General features: G+C 38.2%; 1 pseudogene; it reads left to right on the plus strand.

The window, feature by feature from the left end:
* The first annotated feature begins 610 nt into the window (after positions 1-610).
* LOC114031353 lies at positions 611-7,048 on the plus strand (annotated as a pseudogene).
* The last annotated feature ends 826 nt before the right edge of the window (positions 7,049-7,874 follow it).

Genomic DNA, 7,874 nt, shown 5'->3' on the forward strand with positions numbered 1-7,874 from the left:
AACTAAGGCTTCAGGGTCTGTTGTGGGAGGCTAGAAGAGGAACAAGATCATCTGGCATAGCCACTGGAGAGAACAGGATAGGGAATCAATTAGGGAGCAACAGAATAATTGCCATGCTACAGTGAGAGCCCATTTGAAATTAGATAATAGGTGTGCCTCCACAGAGGTCTGAGCTAGGCTGGGTAGGATCCTGGAGGGGGGCACCCTGCAGGAAAAAGGAGCCTTGGAGCTCTCTGAAGCATGAGGAAAAGGTGTCCTGCTCTCTCTTTAGTGAAACTGCCTTTGGAACCACCAGCCACTAGTGCTCTCGGAGGCTCTGTGGGGCTGGGAGATGCTGGGACTGCCTCCCTGCCTGGCACCCCCCAAATTCCAGCCAAGCCTGAGGCTCTGGCAAGTAGCTGGCTGGCCCTAGGGTTGTGGGCCATCTGGTCTTGGACTAATGTATCTTTCAAGAGGCTTTTAACATAAGACACACCAATGTCTTCAGTGGCTTCTTGAGACAGATTAAAGAAGGAGGAACCACTGTACAGTTTCATACTTTCCATTTTGAGTCTCCAGGGGCTACATTTCATCCTTAGAGTTTTAGTTAGAGTAGTCTAATGACAGAAAAATGAATTTTTTTGCTGACCTGACTTCAAATAACCTCATTTCATCAGTCAACATGACCAAGTCTTTGCCTACAACAGGAGCCTATGGATTCACTTCTACTAGTAATCCTCCAACAATATCAAAAACTATTTTTTCCCAGTCCTGTTAGAATGTTTCAGTATAGGACTCCTGATAAAAAATATCATCTACCTCCAGAAGAAGAACTGATGGAGTCTGAGTGCATGTTGAAGCCTAATTTTTTTACTTTAAAAAAATTTTTTTTTATATATTTTTTTCTTTTTTAGGCAATTGGGGTTAAGTGACTTGCCCAGGGTCACACAGCTAGTAAGTGTCAAGTGTTTGGTCTGAGACCGGATTTGAACTCAGGTCCTCCTGACTTCAGGACCAGTGCTCTATCCACTGCGCCACCTAGCTGCCCCACTTTAAAATTTTTTCTAGGTGTTTTTATTGGGGGGGGGGGCTGTGTTTTTGTTTACAACATGACTAATATGGCAATATGTTTTTCATTTCTGTATATGTATAACTGATATCAAATTGCTTACCTTCTCAATTAAGGATGAGGGGAGAGAGAGTGGGAGAGAATTTGGAACTCAAAATTTTAAAAAAACCAGTGTTAAAAATTGTTTTTACATGTAACTGGAAAAAATAAAAGATTAAAAAACTGCTTTAGTATAATCCCTTGTGGATGCATAGCAGAAAGGGCCCACATAATATCAACCCAGGCCAAAGGACTAGGGAATTTTGTTTTCCATTTCGCACTTCCAGCTTTACTATTCAAAAACATGGTCATATTTAATTTTTCCAATATAAATTGGTCCTTCCTTTATAGTATCTTAGCTGCCAAAGCCTCTGCACTTTTTATTGTGCATATGTTAATATTATCAGTTGCCTGTCTTGACACTCAATCTGATAAAGCTGGATTCTTCCCTATTTTTGCTATACAAAGTAAAGATGGGATATCCTATAGTTGAAGCTTTATATCTACTTACACAGAATACCTTGAGTACATTTATTTGATGGCTCCATTATCTCATGATGGTAAACCTTATAAGATTTATCTTCTGTGAGATCCAAAAATGGAAAGAAAATTATGATGAATCTCAAAAAAAAGTGTAAATAGTTGGACTTGGACTTCTGTGTGCATTGTAGAACCCAATAGCATTTATGGTCTTCAATGGAATTGCCTTCAATCTTATTCTTGGCAAGATCATGTTAGTTTATTTGGAGAAAACTCTAGAAAATTTTCTAGATAGGTTTGGGAATTCTTTTTCTGGCTCAGTCCTGTTTTATCGTGGTCTTACAATGGTGGGACAAATAAAAAAAAACTGAAAAAATCAGTTAGGTCTACTTGATCTGGTCTCTTGCTGTTCTACTTTTGAGTTAGAAATATAAACAGCTTCTTCATCTGATAACAACTAATTTACTCATTGCCAGTCTATTGTCTATTCTGGAGTGGTATATCGAATTTTGTTAAAGAGAAAAATTATGTTGAACAAATTCTGGTGCGTGTTTTGTTATATAGTTCCTTCTATAGCACTTACCTATAGGCAGGGCTTCTATCAGTTTCTTTGCTTCTGTTGAAGAAGAGACAATATAGATTCTTGTTGGACTTTTCATTATGTCTGGATGGGGAATTCCTGCCCTTCTTGTGGGTATTGTTTTGATAGCTAGAAAACATAATGGTGATAGCATTAATTCAGACTTTTTTTTATGGGAAAGATCAGATGATCACCACAGCAATCACCCTGTTTTGTAGCATATTGGTGTTTGGAATATCACTCGTGTATTAACAAGAGTACACAGGAAGGAATTATGAGGGATTGGATCATTGTTTTCAGAACAGCAAAGCAGGAGAGGCTGAAAAGACAGCTGTTAAGGACAGTCCAATGCCAATAAAGGAACCAAAACGTTTTCTAAGTTCCACTATCAGAAGAAGCTCTTGTTCAAGTTCAGTAGGCAACACTGAATTGTGCCATTCTGCAGTGGAATCAATAGCAAAAAACAGTCTAGGTGAAACCCTAACTACATCCTTGGGGACAAAAGAATATTGGATGAGTCAGTGCCACATATTAGCTCAGGAAGAACAGCTTCTACAGATTGGAGACAAACAATTAGCTAGACATTTGTTGCTGTTTTTACTATGTATTGTTAGTTTATTTGCTAATCTTTCCAGTTGTTTGTGGTGGCTGTTCCACCAGGAACCTGGTTCTTGGTTCAGTGGATAGAGCACTGGGCCTGGAGTCAGAAAGACCTGAGTTCAAATCCAGCCTCAGACACTTACTATAACTCTGTGAACCTGGGCAAATCACTAAATCTCTGTTTGTTTCAGTTTCCTCATCTGTAAAATGAGGATAACAAGAATACCTACTTCACAGGGCTGTTATGAGGATCAAATGAGAAACTGAAAAGCACTTAGCATGGTAGCTGGCACATATTAAGCACTATATAAATGTTACTTATTATTATTATTAGATAATATGTTGGATTACAGTTTTTTTTGTGCTGTATTTAATTTTGACCAAGGTTTTATTTCCTTGGAACTTCTGGTTAGACAAACATTTAATCATTCTGCCCTTCAAAAAAGATTTGAATTCCTGTGCAATAATAAAGAAACAGCAGAAAATGGATCATCACCCATTTGGGAAGAAATCAGAATGACCTGTCAGCAGTTTGTCCATTATCACCCTGATTTCTGTGTTAAAAGCATCATCAAGGAAAGAAGGTGTGGTGCAAAGACTTCTAATGGAATTTTCTGTGGCTGTGACTTAGTGAACTGGCTAACAGAAGTTGGCCTTGCTTCTGACTGTGGTGAAGTTGTGCTTTACGGAGACAGGCTTTTACAAGGAAGAGTGGTCTGGCACATTACCAATGAAAATGAATTTCAGGATGAGTATTTGTTCTACCAATTTCTTCAGGCCAATCCCACAGCAAGTCCTCGAGGTACTAATTCAGATTCATTCTCACAGAACAAACAGAAATTGACTCATCCTCTACTTTACTTTCCCTCTAAACCTAAAATATGTGGGTATAAAACGCATAAGGAAACTTTATCAAACAAAAACCAAGAACAATTTTTTCCCTACTATATCATCATCATCATCATCATTATTATTATGTACCTCTTAAATAAAATAGTCACCAATTAAGGCAAAAATTGTTAGTGACTGATTTGGATGCAATTGTTTAAAATAATTTTAATATCTAAACCACTGCTATAAATTGCAGAATCTTGCAGTTGGATATCACACAGCAAATTAATCTCATGCTTATGTATACTTTGCACTTACCAATTGCACTTCATGGAAAGACTTTGAAAATCATTTAAATAAAAAGTATTCCTAATTCTTCATTTCCCTCCCACTCCCTAATTTCTTAACAATTGGTACTCATTCAACGAAGGAACACAATGAGTTTTTTTTAAAGTTCACTTATTACTGTTTTTCCATCAAAAGGTAGAGGATAATCTCCACAAACCTCTAACAGTAGTTAAAATATTCAGGTCTGTAACTTTTGTTGTGCATGTTGCAATTGGAGCAGTTTAAGTTATATTACACCAAAAAAATTCCTACCACAATTGTGATATATATTTATAATTTTGCACATTCCAGCTCAGAAAATTTTTGCATATCTCATCTGAACTACTGTTCTGAGAAATTAAGAAAGAAAAGAAGTGATTCAATTCAATAATTACTTATCATGTGTCTACTATGTGCTAGGCACTAGGGATATAAAGATAAAAAAATGAAAGTCTTTTATACATTTTGAACTACTTTTAAAGCTGAATGTAATATGATGCCATGAATTTTTGAATTTAGTTTCTGGCATGCTCATCCTTAAGAATCTGTAAATTTAAATGATTCATGCAGTGTACAGTTATGAAAAATTATTCCTGGTTTGAAATAGGTAAAAAAAAGATTACAGAAAAAAAGGTGATCACGTTATCTTTGAGTTGAAGTTTTATGAGAAGAAAATTAGAACTAGAGGGTCATGTAATAATTTGTATTATTTGATATTCAAGGTGCTTTTTTTCATAAGTTTTAACATTAATTACTTTTTTAAAGTGTCTAGAAAACACTATGCCCAAGTTTGTCTTACTCTTTACACTCTATTTACTGACAAACTCCTAAATTAAATTTAGTCTTTCCACTGTTTAACTTAAAATATGTTTAGATAGTTCCTTTGTATTTAATTGCATCGAATTTCCATATGAATGAGACAGCTTTTCTATTTTCTACTTGGACCCTTATTAAAAAAAAAAGTGGATAGGACTAATTTTACTATCCTTTTCAAATCTGCATGTTAAAACAATGTGAAACCCTAGTGTATTTAATAATAATAAATCTAAACACTTTACTACACATGCTTTAAATTATGTTTGAGGGTGGTGAAGTTTGTTAATTAGAGTCATCTTGGTAAGGAAAGCTGTTTTTTACATTCTAATTATGTGACTGTCTTAATGCTCAGGAGTTTATACTTTTTTTAAGCTTAGATATAACTTTTTACCAGGAAGAACTGATTGACAGTTGTAGTAATTGACATACCAAATCACATGCATGTGAGCATCTTAACTTTAAATTAAGAATCAATTGTTTTGCCTCTGTACAAGTCACTGCATAAGTTTTCTCACACAAAGGGAAGGAGAAAACCATCTGTATCTTTTAGCACAGAAAGTACTGACAGAAAACTGTTGATCATTGTGATCTGCAGGCTTGCTTAATGGAATACTTTTCTTACATTGAAATATTTTTTAGAATTAAGGGTATGCCAGTATTATCGAATGAAGACATTTTTGTATCCAATAACATAGCAAGTCTCTCAATACAACAGCTCTTTTAATTTGTGTTGGAAAAAAATTAGACAGCACACTTTTAGTGGACTCAGCATAGCTCTGTGGTTTCCTCCAGCTTCATTTAGAAGCAAGTGAATAGGAACAAAAGAAGAGGATGGTGAGGGTAATCCATGTTTGGGGTTTGGCAAGGCATGGTTGGTCATATTACAGGGTGCTAAAGAGCTTGAAAGTAGAAGAAAGTATAGAATTGAATTGGTTCACCAATAGATTGAGGTAAGGAAGGGAGAAGAGTATAGTCAGTACAAGAGAGAGGGCTGGAGAAAGAAGTGAAGGGTAAAAGGAATTGAAGGTCATGGTGAAACCCCTCTGATCATTTCCACCCCTGTGTGATATTCCCAGTATAGGTGGGGTTTAGCCACTGAGATACCCTCTTAGGTGGGAGGGTCTACTCAATCAATTATCCCTTGTCTTTACCAAAGCAAAAACATTCACTTTCCCTACTAACCTACCCACTCCCCTCAAAAATCAATCACTAAGAGCATGCCCAGTTCACACTTTCCAAAACTGGGGCATCACACAGTCAATACTTGGAACACTTCTCAATCAGGATGAATAAGAATGAGTTGCTTATTCAACTTTGCTGACTCCTTAAGCAAAAGCTAAGCTCCAAGAACTCTCTTTTCCTTCCAGCACCTTTGGACAGATGGCTCAAGGAAGCCATAGTATTAGACATGGATGGCTTCTTAGGGCAAGTGACATTCTTTTATCTCTTCTACCCTGCCTCAGGGAGCCCTAATCTAGGCCTACTTCACAAGGATTATTGTGTACAGCCTGAGCTGCCTAATATACTGGCAGAAATGCAGATTATCAGGGATCCAAACCTCCCCAAAGCTCTCCAACCAGTAAAGATGAAGGTACTAGGGCCACGTCTGACACCATAGTGCAATGGGATGATGGCATTGAAGAGTTGGCTGGAAGACCCAGTTGGCTGAAAAATAGGAACTTCTAATGGTGGATACCAGAAACACTGATGCTGATAACTTATTCCTGTGGTTCTTTCCATTAAGAGGTTATGAGTGATCCAAAGAAGGTGAAGGTTCCAGTCCCCTTCAAATTTATAGTGGAAGGCAGTTACTTGGTGCCTGATGTGGGGTAAAATAAAGGAATAGTGTTACCTTCTCTTATGCCTCCAGCTGACACACTTACACCTGGGAAGCTCCTAGGCCTCAACCAGCAGCAATTTCAAGAGTCTATCTCTCTCCATGTACACTGGGGGTCCCTGAATGGAGGCAGAGGATCATGGGTGTGGGCTGTGATGTGTCTGGGCCTCTGGCCATTACCAGTGCTGCATGGCACTGGGGGAGAGAGAGAGAAGCAGGGCATCGGTTGGGTGCAGCCATTCCTGGGAGCTTTAGCACAATTTAGGCACTTCCACTGCTGTTCATTTACTAGGACAAGCTGCTCCCTTTCCACTGATCTTGTAAGTTGCTAGCCAGGGCACCTAATGCCAGGCAGCATAGCACATAGAACAGCTATGGAAGCAGTGTGGCTGGGTTCTGGAGCTGATCCCCTCACCCCCCAGGCCCTACCAGCACAGTAGCAACAGTTGGAGCTGAATTCCCAGACCCAGACACGCCAGGCTACCCTTAGCCTCCACTAACTCCAACCCCCTTCAGCCAAGCCTGTTTCCGATCGGCTCTCCTTCTGCTGGGGTCCTTCAGAGCAATCTGAACTCATAGCCACCAAATACATATTTCTTAAAAGATAAAAAAGTTTTGAGATAGAAGTGACTTAAGAAGTCAAGTCCAACTCCCTCATTTTACAGAGAAGAAAACTGAGACTCTGGGAGATTAAATGATTTGTCCAAGGTTACATGGATAGTGATAGAACCCAGGTCCTCTGACTCCAAATTCAGCACTCTTTTCACTATGCCACACCAAATAAATGTTCTCTAATTGCTGAGTTATTCAATCACACTCTCAACTTCACAGGCCTTTTAGGCTAGATAGAGTTGAAGAGGAAACCGTGTTCTTCCAAATCACAGAACAAGAAATGGCATGTATTAACATCTGCTACACTAAGTGTTCAGAGATACAAAGATACAATTAATCCCTGCCCTTGTGGAATTTACAGCTTCAATTACTATGTTATATAGTACTACATGACAAGGGCATTGGAGAGTTAAAAAAAAAAACAACAAAGTTCTATGGGATGTCTGAGTGAGAATACTCATGTAGAGAGGAGACCCCAGAGGCTCCTTGGTCAGATAGAGACTTTTACTCCAATCCTATATGATATCTGTATCCTTACCATCAAAGACTACATTAATTCCTAAAACTTGAGAGAACTCAAGGTAAGGCAATCAATATAGCATAGAATTTCTTTTTTGAAAATCCGTCAAAGACCTACCTTCCACTACCCATCCAACTAGAGGCATCTCTCAGAAGATAAAATCAGAGGTGAGACTGCTCTCTTA

Source organism: Vombatus ursinus, unplaced genomic scaffold, assembly GCF_900497805.2.
Source record: "Vombatus ursinus unplaced genomic scaffold, bare-nosed wombat genome assembly UNPS02015152.1, whole genome shotgun sequence".
Taxonomy (NCBI): domain Eukaryota; kingdom Metazoa; phylum Chordata; class Mammalia; order Diprotodontia; family Vombatidae; genus Vombatus; species Vombatus ursinus.